Source organism: Melozone crissalis, unplaced genomic scaffold (assembly GCF_028551555.1).
Source record: "Melozone crissalis strain CALT ecotype California unplaced genomic scaffold, PUWL_Pcris_2 ptg000057l_1, whole genome shotgun sequence".
NCBI classification, from domain to species: Eukaryota; Metazoa; Chordata; class Aves; order Passeriformes; family Passerellidae; genus Melozone; species Melozone crissalis.
The window spans coordinates 9,537,507-9,549,586 of NW_026535835.1; the positions used below are offsets into that span (position 1 = coordinate 9,537,507).

At 46.1% G+C, this 12,080-nt stretch overlaps 1 protein-coding gene across 1 annotated transcript in view; it reads left to right on the plus strand.

Annotated features, from left to right (window-relative positions):
- Window positions 1-3,959: 3,959 nt before the first annotated feature.
- The window catches only part of YPEL2 (yippee like 2), a 32,130-nt gene continuing 24,009 nt past the window's right edge, over window positions 3,960-12,080 (plus strand). The window contains exon 1 of the mRNA XM_054287107.1: window positions 3,960-4,018. The gene's annotated coding sequence lies outside the window, so the exon portion shown is untranslated. The remainder of the gene's footprint in view (window positions 4,019-12,080) is intronic.

Genomic DNA, 12,080 nt, shown 5'->3' on the forward strand with positions numbered 1-12,080 from the left:
TAATGTGATATACAATTACATTATATCTTATTATAATATATAATTACATATTATATGTATCTTATAATATAATATATAATTACATTATAAATTACATATAATATGGTATATAATTGCAATTAAATATAGAATTATATTTACTATATCAATATAGTTATAGTATATGAATATAATATATTCATATCATGTATTGAAAATATAATCATAGTAAACAATAAAATAAGGAATTATTATATAATTACTTATTCTAATTTATAATAATATAATTATAATTTACTTATATTATTATAAGTAAATAATATAAAATACCTACTTATGTTATTTATATAATATATAAATTAATGTATATTATATGGTATAATTTTATCCAGAAATATTATATATTATATATTTTATATAATTTTATCTATACACTTTCTATATCATATAGAATATATTATCATTAGTATAGATTTTAGTATACATTTATGTTTTTAATATAAAAGTATATTTGTATACTATATATAATACTTATTTTATATATAATAATTATATATAAATATATATTTTTGTTTTATATATTATATATATAAATATATAATACATATAAAATTATATAGACTTATTTTTATAATATATAAATATATTTTTATATTTTTATGTTTTATATATTTTATATATATAAAATATATAATATACATAAAATTATATAGACTTATTTTTATAATATATAAATACATTTTATATATTTATCGATAAGATAAAAATTTATATATCTAAATATATTTTTTTATTAAAATATTGGTTTCCCCCTGAAACTCCCATTGCAGAAGAGATGAATTAGGGTAGGCAATAACCGGCATGTCCCTGCTCGGTGCTGCCACCGGAGGCCGCCACAGCCCGCGGGTTCCCGCTGCCTTTCCAGAGGGATCCATCATCATCATCCTCATCCTCATCCTCGGCATGGGAACCCGCACTGCGGGGCTGCAGCCCAGGAGCCCCAGATTAGGAGATTTCCCCATCGATTTCTGCATGGTAAAACCGATTTCCATGGAAATCCTATGGAAATCCTAATTGTGAAATCTGGATTATTGCTGCAGAAAGGAAAATGAGGGAGCAGCTCTTGGGGTTGTGTTACAGCTGCACTGTCGTGGCTTGGTGATTTTGGGGCAGGATGAAGCACTGGGGTTTTTGTTGGACCAAAAATAGTGAAATAAAATTACTTCTATTAATGATGGAAACATTGAAAGATGCTGCTGCCATCAAAAACTTGAGATATTCCTATTTTAGACAAAAAAAGCCCTTCCCAAATAGAGAAAACAGGCAATAGCAGGGGGGGGATCTTGGTTCCAAGGCCACTAACAGCTGCTGTAAATAAAATCAGGAATGCCAAGAAAAGGAGATTTTTATCAGCTCCAAACACAAATTTAATTCCCAGGGCTGAGGCAATACCTCCATGGGTGATCTGGAGTTTTCTCCCCTCTCAGAATTGCCTGACAAAAGTTTCCCCCAGGCAGTGATGTTGGAGCAGTTGGGCTTTGCTTGTTTAAATAATAATTATTATTTAAACTGATATCAGCCACTGAGCAGGGAAAAAACATTAACTGGGGTGCTCAGGCTCCAAAAAATGAGTGTTTGCAAATAGTGAGGTTAAAAATCCTGGTTAGTGTTCAGTTTAAAGCTAAGCTGTGATTATTGTAGAGCCAAAATTCAGATTTTTTTAAATAGGTTTTCCTAAAGCTCAGCTCAGCAGATTTTTCATGGTGCTGCAAAATTTGCAGCCAAACTAACCCAGAATCAAATGTGAAAATGGGATTTAAAGCTTTAATAAGCAGCCTTTAAATCAACCAGTGTTTTGTTTTGTTTTACAAAAGTGAGTTAAATTCTCCTTATAAAACACTGGTATCCCTAAAAACCTTCCAATTTTTATAAATCACGAAACATAAAGAAGAAATTTTGGCTTTTTTATGGTGATATTTTACTACACCCTCAAAGCTGTGTGAGCCCCCAGATCTCCACAGTGATGCTGAATTAAAGCAAAATAATTCCAATATCTCATCACCCTTAACCAATAAACAACAGAAACCTTTATATATAAACAATATTAATGTTCACCTTGTAAATAATAATGATAATAATAATGTACTGAAAAATTCTGGGGTGAAAAGAAAAAAATTCCCTTCTTTGGTGGTGTCAATTTGTTTTGCTGATGGTTTCTTGTGGTTTCTGGGTGATTTCAAGTTTGAGTAAATTCTGTCACCACTTCCTGCTGATAACCTCGTCTAGATCTGTTAAATTCAGAGTTTTTAGCACTGGGGAGAGGGGCTGGAAAAGCTAGGATGTTATTTTTTAAAAATTATCATAATTAATGGAAATTTTGCCTTATTATTCCATGTATTTAACTTTTGAACCAGAATATTGCTCTTATTACCAATTAAGGAATTCTGCAATAAAATATTAAGAATTTCCTTAAGCAGAAGAGAGAACAAGAATAATCTCATAAAACAAATATATTTCAGCCCTGAAGATGCAGAATTTTAATCATGGATGTGAGAAATGGACAGCTAGATATTAATTAAATATTTTTAATTTTGGAAATGTCTAGGGGATAGTGGGAAGAGTCCCTGGCCATTTCCAATATTAAATATATTATTTTTTAATAATAATATTATTTAATAATAACTCACCAGGGGTGGAATGGGATGGACTTTAAGTTCCCCTCCACCCCAAACCCTTCTGGGATATTAAACCTGTACTTTATACACTGAATTATTGTAATTAGGGAATAAAAACAGGGAGAAGCCTTCAACTGACCTGAGCTCTCTGTGTTAATTACAGAGTTTGAGGGGATTTTGGATTTAATTGGGGATGTGAGCACACCTGAACTGCTGGGGCACAAATCTGCTGGAAAATTCATGGATGGAGAATTGCAGGGGAAATAGGGAATATTGGAATATCCTCAGCTCTGCTGTTAGCCCTGAGGCGTGGTGGAGAAGCTGGGTTGGTATTGGTGGATTTTGGGGGTTAATATTGGTTAATTTTGGGTTAATTTTTTGGTTAATATTAATGCATTTTGAGGTTAGTACTGGTGGGGCTTGGGGTTAATATAGTGGATTTTGGAGGTTAATATTGAGAATGTTTGGGTTAGTACTGGTGGATTTTGGGGTCAATATTGATGAACTTTGAGATTAGTATTGGTGAATTTTGGGGTTAGTACCGGTAGATTTTGGTGTTAGTATTGATGGATTTTGGGGGTTAATAATGGTGATTTTTGGGGTTAGCACTGGTGGATTTTGGGGTTAATATTGAGAATGTTTGGGTTAGTATTGATGGATTTAGGAGGTTAATATTGGTGAATTTTGGGGTTAGCACTGATGGATTTTGGGGTTACTACTGGTGTATTTTGGGATTCAATTCGTGCATTTTGTGTCTCTGTTCTGCCGCTGCTCCCCCATCCCCAGCGCCCACCCCGCGCACAGACACCGCTCATTGCCGCCGTTCATTAACGCGCGCTAATTACCTGCGCGGATAAAGACGGAAATACCGCACAGCCCTGGCCCAGTGACCGCAGCCGCCCCTTTCCCTGCGCCGTGATCCCGAAACCCCCGGCACCCCCGGGCCGCGCATCCCCCGCGCATCCTGCGCGCATCCCGCGGGAGGCGCGGCCCCTTTAAGAGCCCGCGCCGTGTTTGTTGTGCGGCCGCGCGAGCCGCGCTCCCATTGGCTGCGGCGGCGAGAGCCGCGCTTCCATTGGCTGCGCCCGCCGCACCGCTGCGTGCGGAACCGCCGGTGCGCGCGGGAGGGGCGGGAGCGCCGCGCTCTGAGTGGCTGGGCAAAAATGGGCTGCGGCCGGTGCTAGCCAATCCACGGCGTGTTGCTATGTGCCGGCGTGCGCTGATTGGTTAAAGTCGATGTCGCTCAGCGCCGGTAGGGTATAAGGGGAGGGAGCAGGCGGCGGGCGGGGGAGGCGCTGCGGGCTCTGTGCGCGTCGGCGGCCGCCGCGCTCGGTCCGCGCCGGGACGCGCTCGGTGCGGCCGCGGTGAGTGAGGGCGGCACGGAGAGCGTGAGGGCGTGAGGGGCGAGCGGCCGCCGAGGAGAAGCGTCCCGGCCCGCGCGCGGCGGGGCCGGGGCTGGGCGGCCGCGCGCAGCTGCGCCACAGCCGCGTCTGTGTCCGTGTGTCCCCGCGTCCCCCCCTGCACCCGGCCCGCGGCCGCGCGGAGCCCGCGGAGCATCCCCGGGGGGCTCCGTCAGCGCCGCTAGAGGAGATGGGGGAGCCCCCGGTGCTGGCGGTGGGCGAACCGGGCTGGGCGAGCGGCGGCCTTTGTGTGCGCGGCCGGGCCGGGGGATGGAGGCGGGGGGCAACAGGTCCAGCCGGGAGGGGCTCGGTGACACCGGGCCGGGGAGCAGCGAGGAAACGCCGGGCGAGGAAGAGGAGGAGGAGCAGAGGTGGTCGTGCCTCGGCAGCCACCCGGCTGTGGCGGTGATCGCACCGCAAGCCCTGAGCCTTGGTGGCACCGGCGTGCGGGGGGCTCGGGCCGTGACCCCGCGGAGTTACCACAGCTTCCCCGGGGGCTCCGGGCCGGCGGCTCCGAGTGCCAGCGGCGCTGCGAGTCCCGGGAGCCCCGGCCGTGCCCGGCTGTGCCTCTGCTGCCATCGTGCCCGGGGGGCGCAGGGACTGCGGGCCAGCCTGGGGATGGATGTCTGCTCAGCTGCTCCGTGTTGTATCTCGGCTGCTGTGTCCCTGCTCAGCTGCTCTGTGTTGTTGCTGTCATCCCTGATAAGGGTGTAGCAGCTTCCTCTTCTGCAGAGCTCCGCCGAGGGCCAGGGTTGAGGTTTGAAATGCTAACGGGGTTCTGCATCTCCATAGAGACTCCTGGGTTTGATGCTGAAAAGTTCGAGGTGACAGAATTAGCCCTGGGTTCATAGCTTCAGGTTTTAATGCTGATTTTTGAAGTGCAGCTGATTTGAAATCCTCCTGTTTAAAATGGGGTGGGAAGAACAGAAGTGGAATCCTCACAGCCTTAGCCTGCAATTTACTGGAGTGCCTCTGTCCTCACCTTTTTCTGTCTTAGAAAACAGCCAGAGCCAGGCCTGTCAGGGCAGTCAGAGTTCCTCGCACGCAGCTGGGCCAGGGCGGGCCAGGGCACAGCACCTGCCCTGCCTCCCTCCCTGCCTCCCTCAGCGCCCGCTCCCCGCTCCAGATAAGGATTTTTCCTAATGCGTTTATGGTTCCTTAAAGCTGGGCAGCGCAGGGAGGCCTGTGCTGAGTGAGAGGGTTGTAAACAAGCAGATACTGAGGGGAGCTTGCCTTGTAATCCGTGAGAGGATTCTGCCTGGAGAGGATGTGTTCTGTGACTTCATCCTCGCACGGCACTCCCACTGATTCTGTTCAAGATCTCATCGTGTTGGATCCACGCCTCTGGTTCCTTGTAAACACGGTTTGCTGTGTAACAGCAGTGCTGGAACAGGGAATTGGGATGTTCTCCTTTCCTCCCTGGTTCTTGTTTCCTCCTTCCTCTTGTTTCCTCTTGTGTAAAAGTGAGGGCTGGGCTTTGAAGCTGAGGTTGGGAATACTGTGATGGAGGTGTCAAGTGCTTCCCTTATATATTTATTATTTTAGCTTTCTTTGCAGGTGTCTCTTTCCCAGTGCCAGGATTGGAATAACTGGCAAAACAGTCCTTGAGCTCCCTGGTGTCCTCTGGATCCGTAGATTCTGAATAAATTATTTCCTTTCCTTGCTGCTTGGTGTGTGCAGTTGAGTCAGGGCTGTGTTGAAGCAGACAGCATCCCTACCTGTAAATCCACATTCCCTCAAAGGCTCCTTGACTCATGGATTGAAACCTGTTGCTGAGAGAGAGAATTTAATTAAGGAACTGGTCACTCTGGTGTAGGTCCTGGCTGGCAGTTCACAGAGTTGGGACCTCCTTCATGTGCTGTGGTACTACAAAAGCATTGCAGGGATTGCAGAGGAGTAAAAAACCATTTATTTCTTGTTCTTGCATCACAGCCTTGCCTTTGCTTCTGTTTGTGGAAGAAGAGGCACCAATAAAGCCAGGCTTTCATTGGGCTTTGGTCATTAACTGGCAGAGCTTAAGCAGAGTCTTCATTAGAGGTCAGCTGTGGGGTGCTGGAGCACAGGGATCACAGAGTGGAGTCAGGAATGAGGAAATTGAGGGTTCAGTTCCGTGTTCAGGCTGTTCTGAAGCTGATCAGGATGTCCAGGATGCAGCAGAGTTGTTCATTGCTTGGGAACCAGGACACACAGCTGTCTTTGCCCACTCCTTGATGGAGAGCTGTGGGTTGGTCCTTCAGGGTGTTCCCTCTTTTCTGTGCCTGTTTGTTTGCAGCTCCTGTCTTTCAGATCCAGTCACAGTAACTGATGGCTGAGGACAGCTTTCCTTTTCCTTCCAGTCCATGGAACAGAGGCACTATCCTGACCCCAGGATTTTTCATTTCTTTGGTACAGATCCTCAGCTGCTAAATCAGTGTCTGTGAGGCTGGTTGAGAATGTGGATTTCTTATAGTTTGTCTTTTTGGGGAGAACAAAACCGCACTTTTCTGGGAGTGCTGTGCCATGAATCCTGTTCCCTGTACCCCCATTGATCCCCGCTCCTCATCTCCCTGGATTTTGGCAGTGCCTTATCTCCCACTCTGCTTTCTGCCGTGTCATTTTGCCTTTTTGTCCCCGTTTGCCAGGCTCTGTGGCTGTCCTGCTGCACATAAACTGAGTGTGGCTGATTCTTCTCCTCCTCTGCCACCTTTTACTGGACAGCCACATCTCCCAGCCTGCCTGGGAGCTTTTCCACCTTTTCCACCCTCTGCTGTGGGGTGTGCTGGCCATGGGGAGCAGCTCCATCCCCGGAAGCCTCGCTGGACTGGCCAAGCCACTTAAGGCTGCAGGAAATAACATAATTAATGAGACTTAGTTCTCCCACATCTTGTACCTGACAATCTCAAGTCACTTGACAATGCTAATTAAAGCTAATCACGCTCCTCTGTTTTTAGTAAATAGCTATTATCCCTGCTTCACTCTTGCTTTAACAAATGATAGTGCCAGGCTCTGTGAGTCACTGGGAGTTATGGGAATGCAGACTGGTGGAGCTGCCTTCCTCACCAACAGGTCCATCTGGAGATTGGTTTTTTACACCTGCTCAGGTAGAGGATGTTAAAATGTGAGCTGTTTTGCTAACTCACAAAAATATATCTCCTTTAGTCTCCTTTTTTTTTCTTCACTGCTGTCGTGACTTGTACGAAACAAAACTCCTGCAGTGGAGCAAAGGCTCCTGAAAGTTCCAAAAGCTGAGGATGCTTTGAATTTGTCCTTCAGAGGAGTTTTTGATGTGCAGAGTGGTGTCACTTCTCCTGTTTCACATTGGCACCAGGAGGACAGAACGTGGCATGGTGTGACCTGGGCATTGCCCAGCCCCAGCCATGGAGCTCCAGAGGAAACCTCTGAGGTTTCACTGATTAAATATGGCTGGGGCAAGATGTTACTAAAAACAGACTGCCAGCATTGCAAACAAAAATAAAAGATGGGGTTAATCATTAACTGTGGGGAAATAAGAAAACTTGAGGAGAGTCCCAGGAACTCCCAGCTCAGACGTGCGTCAGTTCTGTCACAGACTGAGCCAGGTGAGTCAGTGCACCTGCCTTGGCAGGCTGAGAGGATATCCAGGAGGAACTAATGACAAAACCTGGCAAGGTAACAGCTGACTTGACCTTCTTAAACTAGATTCAGTTATAGAGTATCTGCCATGGGAAGATTCAGGCTGTAAATGCTCACCTGGCTTTGCCCCCTTGACACACTAAAGGGGAGTGAGAGGGGTTGTGGCTGAACAACACAGAGCTTGTCCCTTGTTAATGCAGGAACTGTTGCATTTAAAGTGTTTCTGGCAGAGGTGGGTCAGAATTCACCATTTTATCCTCAGCTTTACTCAGAACAGAATCAGATGTAGCAGGGTAGAAAATAAAGCTGCTGCCTGTCTTGTGGCAGATGAGCTGCTGGGTTAAAGATTTCCTGGGAAGAGCAGGTGGGGTTTGTGGGCAGTGAAAACTTGGGAATTTGGCAAGAGGAGCTTGTAGTAGTGAGTCATGACAGGCAGCTCTAGCAGACCCTTCTTTAATGTCTCTGAGGATATTGGAGTGATCCTTGCAGCAGATAAATGTTCTCGCCGTGTTCCCTGCCTTTATCAGGAGAAATGGATGATCCGTCCTGCAGACCCAGGTAATTGAATCCTGCTCATACCTACGTGTGCCAGAGAGGGAGATAATAAAGTGATCTGAGGAGCACCACAGAAAATGCAGGGATAGGAGATTTGTTTGGACAGCCAGACTGTTTTGCAATTAAAGCAAATCAAGCTGAGAAGTGGGGATGATGAAAAGCGTTTCCATTTTGTCAGTAAATGATCAGTTGGAAGGGAAGAGTTTTTCCTCTCTGGTTTTAGTTCATGTTGGTGCTGGAATAGCAGGGCATGGGTCTTGTTTCATTTTGTAGAACTCTGTGTGAGTGTGAATGTGGCAGAATTCTTGTCTGGGGCTCCTGACCTTCACCTTGAGCGTGGCTTTGTCCAGCACAGGGATGGCTCTGAAACTGAGGAGCTGCAGCTCAGCTGATTCAGCTGCAGCACTCTTACCCCTTCCTGGGCCTGCTGGGGCTTTGCAGAATGTACAGGAGGAAATGGAGTCACTTGTGTGTTAAATTAGCCCAGGCTGCAGCTTTTATTTGTGGCACGAGTGGGATTTGCTGGTGGGAGCAGGCGGAAGCGCCGCCTGCTTCGGCATCGCCGCTTCTGCAGGAGATTTCTCCTGCTTGGTGCCTCTGGAGTGGCCTCTGCTGGAGCTGGGCCCTGGATCTGGCTGCAAGGAGCTGGAGGTGAGCATTTCACAGCTGTAATCTCGCCCTGCTGCTCCTTATCAGCAGCACAGGCTCTTCTGCATTGCAAAGATATCGCTGCCAGGCAACTGGGGAGAGTGGGAAGAGAATTCAGCCAGAGGTGTCAGTCACTGCTTGGAGAGGCTGGATCCTGCAGTCCCTGCTCCTGTGGTTTCAGAGGCAGGCATGGAAAAAGTAATAAATTGTAATCTTTTAATAATACCTTTAAATAAAAAAGGTTTAACAAAACCTTCTGTAATAAACCATTGAGCCAGGTGATGTCTGTCCTAGCTTGTGCCCTGCCTTTTGGAGATGAAATTGGAAAGGAAAGGCTTTGATTAAAATATCCAGGATTGTTTCCCTTCCCTGCCTTCCCAGTGCTGTCTGATGGTGCTCTGGGTTGTGGGGAGGGATGAGTGAGCAGTTCTGACACTGAATGCTCCAAGCCCAGCCTTAGGCTGTAAAGAAATCAGAAAATTCTCATTGTGCCCTGCTCTCTATAGTCAGGAGCCAGAAAGAAGCACCTCTGCATGATCTTCAGTGAGTTATTTTAACCTGTTCTTTCCCTTTCCAGCTGGCTGAGGGCTGTAATTCACACAAGGATTCCTGCTTGGAATGCAGGAGCCTTTTGAACTTGCTTCTTGCATTTGGGAACCTGAAAATGCACTGGTGTGGGTTATTAAAATAAGTGAGACTTTTAAATTTGATTTAAATTCTAAATTGACTGAACCTAAATCAGCTATGTAAATAAGGATTTTAGAGTGTTTTTTAATTTTAATAAGTTTAATGGGTTTTTACTGGGTTTAAGCGACAAAGCTACACAAAATTCTAACCTGAAGTGAGTTTTAAAATTTGCTCTTTGTTCCTTTTCAGTTTCAGCTCATTTCCCTGTGCTTTGCAGGTGGCCTTTAGAGGAACCTGTCCATCAGAGACACCAGGGGGGTTTGCTGTGGGATGCTGTATCTATTTGTGACCAGAACAATTGTGATAGACACACAGTGATGATCTCAAAGAGGAGGAAAAGCCCCCAAAGCCCAGCTTTGAGAGGTGATTACCAGCAGCAGTGTGGCGGGGCTGGGTTTCTCCCGCCGGGCTGGCTGTGGAATGTGGAGCACGGCAGGTGCAGCAGGGCTGGCATCGTGCCCGTCCCGGCCTCCCTGGGGCTGGGATTGCCTCCTGCTCGCTGCAGCTCCTCCCGATGCCCTCTAGTGGCTCCCTGGCAGGTGTCCGGGATGCTCTTTGCCATCAGCATCACCTCCATCCATCCCCTTTTCCCCAGCAGCATGCAGTGCTTCCTCACGGTGATGAGGAGATCTCACTTGCTAGGAGACACCCAGAGGAGGAGAAGGGGTTAATTATTATTATTATTATTTGTGTTGTAATTATGTCTGTGCGGCTGATAAAAGTGCAGAGGGTTCCTGCTGGCTGCTTTCCACATTTTCTCGTGTTCTTCTCCTGCTTGCAGGGTTTGGAGGATGAGCTGAGGTGTTAAAGGACACTCAGGAGTCAGTGCTGAGCTCTTTGCAGGGTCACCTCAGGCAGGGTTTGAAAGTGGTGCATTTCAGAGACTTGCTGCTGAAGGAGTGAAGCACGTTGTGTTCACCCATCTGCTGTTTCAGCTCCTCTCTTGGCTTCCCCTTGTGTTGTTCCCTGGTTGAATTCAGGATGTTCATCCTTCCTCAAGGTACATCCCACCCTCCCTCCCACCTTCAGAGGATCTGCTGCAGCTTTCCCAGAGCTGCGGCTCTCCAGAACTGCCCCAGACCAGGATATTTTGTCACTATGAGAGTATGAAATGCTCCTTTAGCAGTGCCAGGTGTCTCTGAGTGTCCCACACCTGGCTCTGATAACTCCTGATCCATAGGGAAGCAGAGCAGGGCATCAAACCCCAGCTCCAATTAGAGACCAGCCTTCCTCCAAGCTGCATTGAGGAATATTGAGGCATTTTTTGTCAAGAAAACCCTGGTAAGTGGCTGTATTTACCTTGAAATTTTCTTAGAATCCTGCTCAGGGCCTGGAGCAACCCAGCTTAGGCACAGAAAACTCCAAACCCAATTCCTCTTGTGCTCTCCTTGCTCTGGGAATCAGCACATCTCAAACTCTTTCTGTATTAATGAGAGACCCACCAAAGGAGAAAGGTTGGGTTTCCAAATACCTGGATTATTTCAGAGCTGCTGCAAGCAGCTTTCTGTAGCATTTGCTATATTCTAATAAGTATTTCACAGGCTGAAGTTGATCTTAAAATTGAATAAATCATTAAAAAAAAACTCTCAGCCCAAACAAACCTGTTGTTTGTCCTGCCACAACGAACATTTGCATCTGAGCTGCATTGCAAATGGATTTTATTGAAATCAGGCTTGTGTGTGATGGTTTTGTTCCCTGGCATATGGACTTGTACTCACAGTGGCCTTGTCTGGCAAGTGCTTGGCACAGAATTCCTCCTTTTTTTGTGTTTTCTGAATTGCTGAGAGCTTTGTGTTGGACTCCCACAGGTGGAGGGTGGATTCTGAACCAAAGCTGCCCAAATGGCAGAAAGTGTGTGGTGGTTTTTCCATCAGGAAGCTGATACCTGCCCAGAACTCAGCAGGACAGCCCAACACACCCAGGGCAGGCAAACCAAACATTCAGCTGATTTTCCCACTGATAACCCACAATAAATGATGTTGCAAGTTTTTATTTTTTCTTTAGAATCCTTTCCTTTTGTCTAAACCAACTTCCTGACTCGGTGGGCATTAATTAATAGGCACAAATTCCTCTTCCATTGAATCGAGTGAGTGCATCCCAGAGATAAATTTCTCTTGAATGAGAAAAGAACAATAATGGATGATGGTGGTGGTGACAGATACTCATCTCTGACAGTGCTGGGCACCATGATAAAGTGAACAAACCTTCTTTTGTTCTTTTTTAAAGTGAGTGCAACGATTCCACTGCTGCCCACTGCCTGTGATGCTGATGAACATGAGCTCATCATTCTGAAAACCAGAGGCACAGCCCAAATTCATCCTGGTGCCTTTGTTCTGCAGCAGAACAAATGCACTGTTAGCTGGTAATTGTCTCCTAATTCAAATGTAGTTGTCATTAGGACATGAAAAATCCACGGGGTTGGGTTTTGCATTGCTGGGAGCCACTGAATACATTTCAAAATTATATTTAAGACAGAAATTGGTCCTTATAAGCTGCTGGCTGTGCTTGTAGAATGTCAGGATGCATTTCCTGTAGGTTTTACCTC